At 39.8% G+C, this 7,969-nt stretch overlaps 1 non-coding gene across 1 annotated transcript; it reads left to right on the plus strand.

Annotated features, from left to right (window-relative positions):
• Positions 1-2,934: 2,934 nt before the first annotated feature.
• On the plus strand, positions 2,935-3,041 carry LOC141624116 (small nucleolar RNA R71). Its single transcript, XR_012533927.1, has one exon. It is a non-coding gene; the product is annotated as a small nucleolar RNA R71 (small nucleolar RNA).
• Positions 3,042-7,969: the final 4,928 nt, after the last annotated feature.

Consider the following 7,969-nt stretch of genomic DNA (forward strand, 5'->3'; position numbering starts at 1 on the left):
ATGAGGGTTTTGATGTTGTGGGTAGTGTTTATGAATGAATGAATGAATGAATGAAGGTGGGAGGGGTTTTAAAGAGGCCGAAATTTTCGAATCTGCAGGGGCAATCCGTGCGGATTCTGCCCAATCCGTGCGGATTCTCGCTCTTTTCGAACTTTGCAAAACTCGCCTAAAGACGGGCGGATTTGTGACAATCCGCTCGGATTTGCTTAACACGGGACGGGCGGATTTGCTCAAAGACGGACGGATTTCGACCCGAAAATTTTGCTTGTTTTCCTCAATCGCAAAGACGGACGTCTTTCTTACAAGACGGACGGATTCTTCAAGACGGGCGGATTCTTCACAGACGCCCGGATTGATCACGATCAAGAAATTTTCAAAATTCAGCTCAGTTCAAGACGGGCGTCTTTTCTGCAATACGCTCGGATTCTGTAAGACGGGCGGATACTCTGGAATCCGCTCGGATTCTTCCTCTGTGTACACGGATTCAGTTCCATCCGTGCACACTGCATTTCCCATACCGTTCTTCCATTCTTTCTTCAAGTCTTGTGTTCATCATTGTGGGGGCACTACTAAGGCATGGATAGCCTAGGCAATTGACATCCCCACACTAAGTTAAAAGCACTACACATCAATTGAAATCGTTAGTCCCTCCCTCACTTTCTCTCAAACATGACAATTATTTTGATCAAAGTAAATAAAAATCCAAAGATGACAAAAATGCAATACAAGAATTGAAATGTAAGTTAGGGAGTTAGAAATATTTACAAGTGGTGGTTTAGGGAGGACTCCACCAAACTCTCATTCTTGATGAGATGTCAAGGGGGCATGTTCAAGGTGTTGTTGATGTTGCTCAACACCTTGAAGAAGTAATCAAAAGCTTGTTCATTATCATGGTAGAGGTTCTCAATAGACCGTGGCCCTTGTTGTTGATCATGATCGATGGCATGTCCAATGTAGGGATTAAAAATCCCTTCAAACTCGTCGTCCCAAAGACCACAAACTTCATTGAGTTGATCATTGAAAATCTCTTGCTTAGATGGAGACAATTCTCCCAATTTCTTCTCTTGGCCAATGAGGCCATCCTCTTCTTCCTTGGTTGATTTTGATGAGCTTTGCAAGCTCTCCTTGTCACAATTCACTTGCTCTTTGAATGGAGCATCTTCAACTTTCTTCTTCCATTGGAGTTCCAATTTCTTCCTTTCATCCTTTCGGCTATAATGATCAATCATGAAACATGGCTCATGCAAACGAGGAGCTCTCATAGTCTTGTCAAGATTAAAAGTTATGCTTTCATCTCCCACTTCTAGAGTGAGCTCACCATGTTTCACATCAATTACCGCACCGGCGGTGTGTAGGAAAGGTCTTCCTAGGATGATTGGAATGTTGGAATCTTCCTCCATATCAACAATGACAAAGTCCACCGGGATGAAAAACTTCCCAATTCGTACGGGGACATCTTCCCATATCCCTAACGGTGTCTTCGTCGATCTATCGGCCATTTGGAGTGTGATGTTGGTGCATTTAAGCTCTCCCATCCCCAACCTTTTACTCACCGAGTACGGCATGACACTCACACTAGCCCCTAGATCACATAAGGCTTTGTTGATCGTTGTGTCGCCAATGGTACACGGTATTGAGAAGCTTCCCGGATCCTTTAACTTTGGAGGTGAACTCCCTTGAAGTATTGCACTACTCACCTTAGTGAAGGCGATAGTCTCAAGCTTCCGGATCGACTTCTTCTTTGTGAGGATATCTTTCATGTATTTCGCATAGGTCGGAACGTGATTGATTAATTCCGTGAAAGGAATTGAGACTTCTAAATTCTTCACAATTTCCATGAATTTTCCAAGTTGATCATCAAATTTGGGCTTGGCTTGACGACTTGGAAAAGGAAGTCTAATCACAATGGGCTCCTTCTCCTTGGCCTTGTCTTCATTTTTCTTTGAACTTTCTTCTTTTGATGATTCTCCATCTTTGGAGTTTTGCACAATTTCTTCCTTTTCACTAGCTTCCACAACTTCATCCTCAACTTGCTTCTTCGGTGCTTCATACCTTGTACCACTTCTCAAATGAATGGCACTAACCGTTTCATGTCTAGGGGGATTACTTTGAGGTGGTAATTGCCCCTTTTGTCTTTGTGAGCTTGAAGATACTAGTTGGGTCAATTGTGTTTCCAACATCTTGGTGTGAGCTAGAATGTTGTTGATGGTGGTTTCCTTTGCTTGGCTATCTTTTTGCATTTGAGTGAAAAATTCTTGTTGATTCTTTTGCATTTGGAGGACCGCTTTTTGGACATCAAAGCCTTGGTCATTTTGGTGATTGTATGGATTTTGATTTTGGTAACCTTGGTTTTGATTGTAAAAGGGTCTTTGATTTTGGTTTCTCATGGGTGGTGGAGTGTATGTTGTTTGAGGGTTTTGAACATTTTGGCTTTTGTATGAGAGATTTGGATGGAATTTGGTGTTTTCATTGTAAAAGTTGGAATAAGGGGTGCCACTCTTATATGCTTGGAAAGCATTCACTTGTTCATTTGTTCCCCTACATTCACCTTGGTCATGTCCCAAAGTTCCACAATTCTCACATATCCCACTTGAGATTGATGAGGATGCCGTCATGGCATTAACATGATGCTTTGATGATTTTGAGTTTTCCTCAAGTCTAGCCATAGCTTGTTCAAACTTCAAGTTGATTGTGTCAATGTGAGCACTAAGTTGAGCACCCAATTGAGTCACGGAGTCCACTTCATGCTTTCCTCCTCTAGTAGCCTTGCGAGGTCTACTATATTGTGAGTTATGGACCGCCATTTCCTCAATCTTGTTCCATGTTTGATTGTCATCAACTTCGGTGAACATTCCATTTGATCCCATATTGAGAATGTTCCTAGAATCTTCATATAAACCATTCCAAAATTGTTGCACCAAAAACCATTCGCTAAGTCCATGGTGAGGACATGAGCGACAAATTCCCTTGAACCGCTCCCAAGCTTCATACAAAGACTCTTCATCCCTTTGCTTAAAACCCGTAATTTGAGCTCTTAGCATGTTAGTCTTTTCCGGTGGGTAGAATTTTTTGTAGAAAGCTAGAGCCAACTTCTTCCAAGAATCAATTCCAAGGGTGGCCTTATCAAGGCCCTTCAACCATTGCTTCGCGGTGCCGATTAAGGAAAAAGGAAATAAGACCCATCTAATTTGGTCTTGAGTCACGCCCGTTTGAGAGATAGCATCACAATAGTCGCAAAAGGTTTCCATATGAGAATGAGGGTCCTCACTAGGCATCCCCCGAATTGGCTCCTCTCAACTAATTGGATGAAGGCGGACTTGGCAATAAAATTTCCGGTTAGATGTTGCGGTGTAGGAGTACCATTTGGTAGATTCTCCTCGGTGGGTATGGAGTGTGACGAGAATTTTGGCAGTGTAGGTGGATTTTGTGGGGTATTGTGTAATGGGTTTTCTTCTCCTTCTATTGCGAAAGGATTGACAAACTCACTAGTGGGTTGGACAACTTCACTAATACCTCTTAAATTCCTCCTAACAACTCTCCTATTGTTCGTCAAGGTTCTTTCGATTTCACGGTCAAAAGGTAACAAATCACTTTGTAACCTTCTAGACATGCAAAATATCAAACAACTCGAAAACAATTAGAACAAACCTTGAGGAGTTTTACTTCCTCAAGGCGAAGAAAGACACAACTAATAACAATAAAAAGAAATCTAAATCAAACAAACACCGTCCCCGGCAACGGCGCCATTTTTGATGCGATCCCGCTAAGTGTTCACAAATTAAGATGTGGTCGTTGGTCACGGTCGAATCAAAACACAATTTATAACTCCACAAACAACTCTACAATTAGTAAAGAGGCAAGTAAAGGTCGGATCCCAAGGGACGGGAGTTGAAATGAGATTTCTATTGTAACTAGTGGTGTCTAAGGGGTGTCACAAATTGGGTTGATGTAGAAGGTTACTAAACTAAAATAGCAATGAAAACAAACAAGCAAGATGAATTAAAGGGGTGTAAACAATTGATTAAAGGCACTAGGGTGTCATGGGATCATAGGGGAATCATGAGATATGATCATACAAACATGTTCTCAAATTATAAGCAAGCAATTATTGTTGTGATGGATTGAGTTGGGTTATATCTTACAATCCTAGGAAAGTTTGGGTCCGGAGCCGAATCGATTAGATTGTACAACACCTACAAGTCGACTTAATCTTCCCTACTCAACAACATGCATGGTCTAATGAGACTCGAGTTGGGTTATGTCTTACAAGTCTCATTGAAAAGATAAGAGATGATAGTAAATGCAAGGATTCATAGGCTTAGCATTTCATCAAATATAACATGTGCATGAGTTGAGATCAAAACAAGCAAGCAAATAAAACATGAAAGCATATTAATTTAAGCATGAATCATTCCCCATGTTGGTTTCCCCTAATCACCCATTAACCCTAGCTAAGAGACTACTCACTCATTATCATGTTGATCATGCTAGCAAGGTTGTCAATCATACCAACAATATGAAACATGATTAATAAATGAAAGTAATTAACAATAATTAAAAAGGGATTAAGAGATTATACCTACTAATGATTCCAATAATAAAGCAAAAATAATAGAAGTACTTGAATGCTTGATTGAGAGGTTGTCAATCTCCCAACAATAACCCAAATAATCTTCAATTACCCAAAATAAAGGATGAACAAAAGAGAGATTAAAGAACTAAAACTTGGATTAAAACTTGATTAATACTTGATTACAATATTAAAGAGAGATTTGATTGATATTAACTACACTAATTATTGATAAGAAGAACATGCTCCTCTAATTAGACTAATGGGGTATTTATAGTGGAAATTAGGGAGGATGCATTAGGGTTAACTAAGGGCTAAACTAGTAATTACACTTTTTAAGTTGAGCAAGGAGGAGCCGGTATTTTCGAGAGAAGGGCTTCTTTCTTCGTAGCTTGGAGAAGACAATCCGTCTTTGTGCTAGAATCAAGGCGGAATAGGGTCGGGACGGGCGGATCAGCGTTGGAATCCGAGCGGATTCAGGGGAATCCGGGCGGATTGTGGAGGGGGAATCCGAGCGGATTGTGGCAAAGCCGCTCGGATTGTGCTGCTGCGGGACGGACGGATTTGTGACAATCCGCTCGGATTGTCAGTCAGCAACAAATCTTCTTCTTTTCTTCCCTTTTCTTCATAAATTCCTTGGGGATTTCCTTGGGGACTCAAGGATCTTTTCTCAACATTGCTCTTCTACTATAATATGTACAAAGGCCTTCTAATCTTGTCTCTCCTTGATGCTTGGTCATTGAATTCGATCAATTTAGTCTCGTTTTGCCATGAAAATGCAAGATTCTTACTCCTTTCCTACCAAGGGATCAAAATCTCAAAGAATATGCAAAACAAAGAACTAAAGATAAGAAATGACCCAAATAGGCACTAAAAAGCATGGGAACAAGGCTAATTCGGGGGCTAAATATGCGCCAATTATGGTCACATCAAAGCATGCGGTCAATCACGATGTTCTCACTGATCTTACAATCAAGTGCCTCCAGTTTCTCAACATTATCAATCATGCTGAGAATGTGTGGGCTAACCGGTTGGCCCTTCTGGAGTTTCGCCTCAAAGAAGCGACAGGTATGCTCATAGGTCACGATTCTCGGTGCTTTCGAGAATTCCTTAGTGAGCGTGGTGAAAATCTTGTTTGCACCTTGGGCTATGAAGCGTTTCTGCAAATTGGATTCCATTGCAAAAATGAGTACGTTCTTTATCGCACCCGCTTCCATGACGAAATCGCTATACGTGGCGATCTCGTTAGCTCCAGCCGTGGGGCCTGGGTTTGGCGGGATGGGCTCGGTCGAGATATTTGAGCTTCCGTCGGCAATGGCAAGCATTCCGTAATGCCGCCTCCCAGTCCGCGAAGTTTGATCCATCATTCTTCAGTCGAGTAGACTGATTCATCTGATTCATGAAGATCCGAAGCCAGGACTCACGGTCCAATGTGGCACTTGGCATTGGGTCGTTCACACGGCCAGCCATTTTGTTATTAGCAGTTTAAATGATCGTGTTCTACACTGAAAAAGAAAGAAAACAAAACGAAATAAGCAACTCATCGAGGTGATTTAAGTCTAATTAAAATTCATTTTAATGTGTAGACTCATTGCACTTGTATAATCGATCTACCTCAAGAATTATACAAATGATCCCAAGACTCAATTTCTGTAAATTGATAAGCCAACTGTTTGGCTAGTTCTACCGTTAGAACTCTCGGTCGATAGATTTCCGTAAATCCTATCTTTAGTCCACCATAATCACAGGATCGTACGAGTGACCATAGTGTTGAGATAAAATAGATCAATCAGTTCCAACTTACCCGACGTAGAAGGGGTCATATCATGCCTACCGACGAAGAAGAGATTCATTGGACTTTGACCTATAAAGACTATTCTCAATTTTTGGTTATACGAGGAAGATCCCATCAACTTAGTTTTAATTCATTTTAAGTGAACGAAAGTCTAGCATTACGTGAATGAATTAACTTAGGTGATGGCTTAAAAATTTCGTGTGACATCTGTATGTCATAGAAAACTAACGCGTAACCTCTATATGAGTCAGTTTTCATGCAAATATTAGGTGGTTTGGTTTTAGGCGGAATATGATGCAAACTATCGTTACGATGAAAAACATAAAAACAAGTGCAAAACGTAAATAAAAGTCCTAGTGTGGCCTATCCTAGCAAAATGAAACATAATACAACTTTGGAATCCAACGTTGGACCCGAGAAGCTTGTCTTGATGTTCCATCTTGGTCCATGCAGTGGGAGTGAGCATCCGATTCTCCATCTTTGGTCTTCTCTAAATTACAATTTAAAATTTACAAAATATAAACCTATTTACATTCTAAATAAAAACTGTAATTACAAGGAAAAATCCAAAACGGAGATGCGAGATCTCAAAATACAACCAAGACCGTGTTCCATCATTACGGAAACACGTTCTACTAAGGCCACACTAAGTTACAACAGTTTGTAAAATTAAATACGTAATAAAAAAAATATTCATGGCATTCAAAAGTAACGATAAATAAAAATGCATCAACTAAAACAAAATTTATCTGTGACATAATTCTGTAATTATGTTAAATTTATCCAAACCACCTTTTAACAATTAAAATTATGTGACAAAACCGCTTCTATCAACTTAATTTTAATTCATGACAATCCGTTACTTTAAATCGCTTTAAAATAACTAAATGGTACGTGAGTGAACCGTTTCACTATCAAGCGGGTGTACAACATCCGTATAATGTACATTTTATGGCCACAAAAAAAAACACGAAAAAAAAAATTTCAGCGGTTCATTTCAGCGGCTCAACCGAGAGCATATTTCCTCTCGAAATCGATTTGACAAAATAAAACCAATTACAATTTTGACATTATCCGTATAAAATTAAATCTACAATTGATAAAACTTTAACATATTGCTATAAAGACCGATTATAATAACAAAATGCAAAAACAAATCGCAAACAAAACCAATCGAACGAGACACTAACAGTCCTCGATCGACTGATCAGACCTGAACAGTTCGGCTGACTGTTTACAACAGCACGAAAAAAAAAATTAAAATTAAACAGCCGTGTATAACAGGTCACGGTATTCAAGGCAAAAAAAATATCGATTCAAATCGTTTTATGAAAATCACGATGAAAAATTTACGTGGCCTCGCTCTGATACCACTTGTAGGGAAATATCCGTAAAATTCCCTTAAAATTAAGGACTATAACGCAATTTATCATGTGATTAATTGTCATAAACGAAAAAAACAAGAGAAACGATAAAAGAACAAGAATCAACCCCGGGTCCTTTGTATAAAACGGCCTAAGAACAGAAATCAACGTAGATTTCCTCCTAATCGTTGCACCCAAGATCGTCTCAGACTATGCCCCTTGTGCTAGAAAGTACTCTCT

The sequence above is a fragment of the Silene latifolia genome, chromosome X, assembly GCF_048544455.1.
Source record: "Silene latifolia isolate original U9 population chromosome X, ASM4854445v1, whole genome shotgun sequence".
In the NCBI taxonomy this organism is placed as follows: Eukaryota; Viridiplantae; Streptophyta; class Magnoliopsida; order Caryophyllales; family Caryophyllaceae; genus Silene; species Silene latifolia.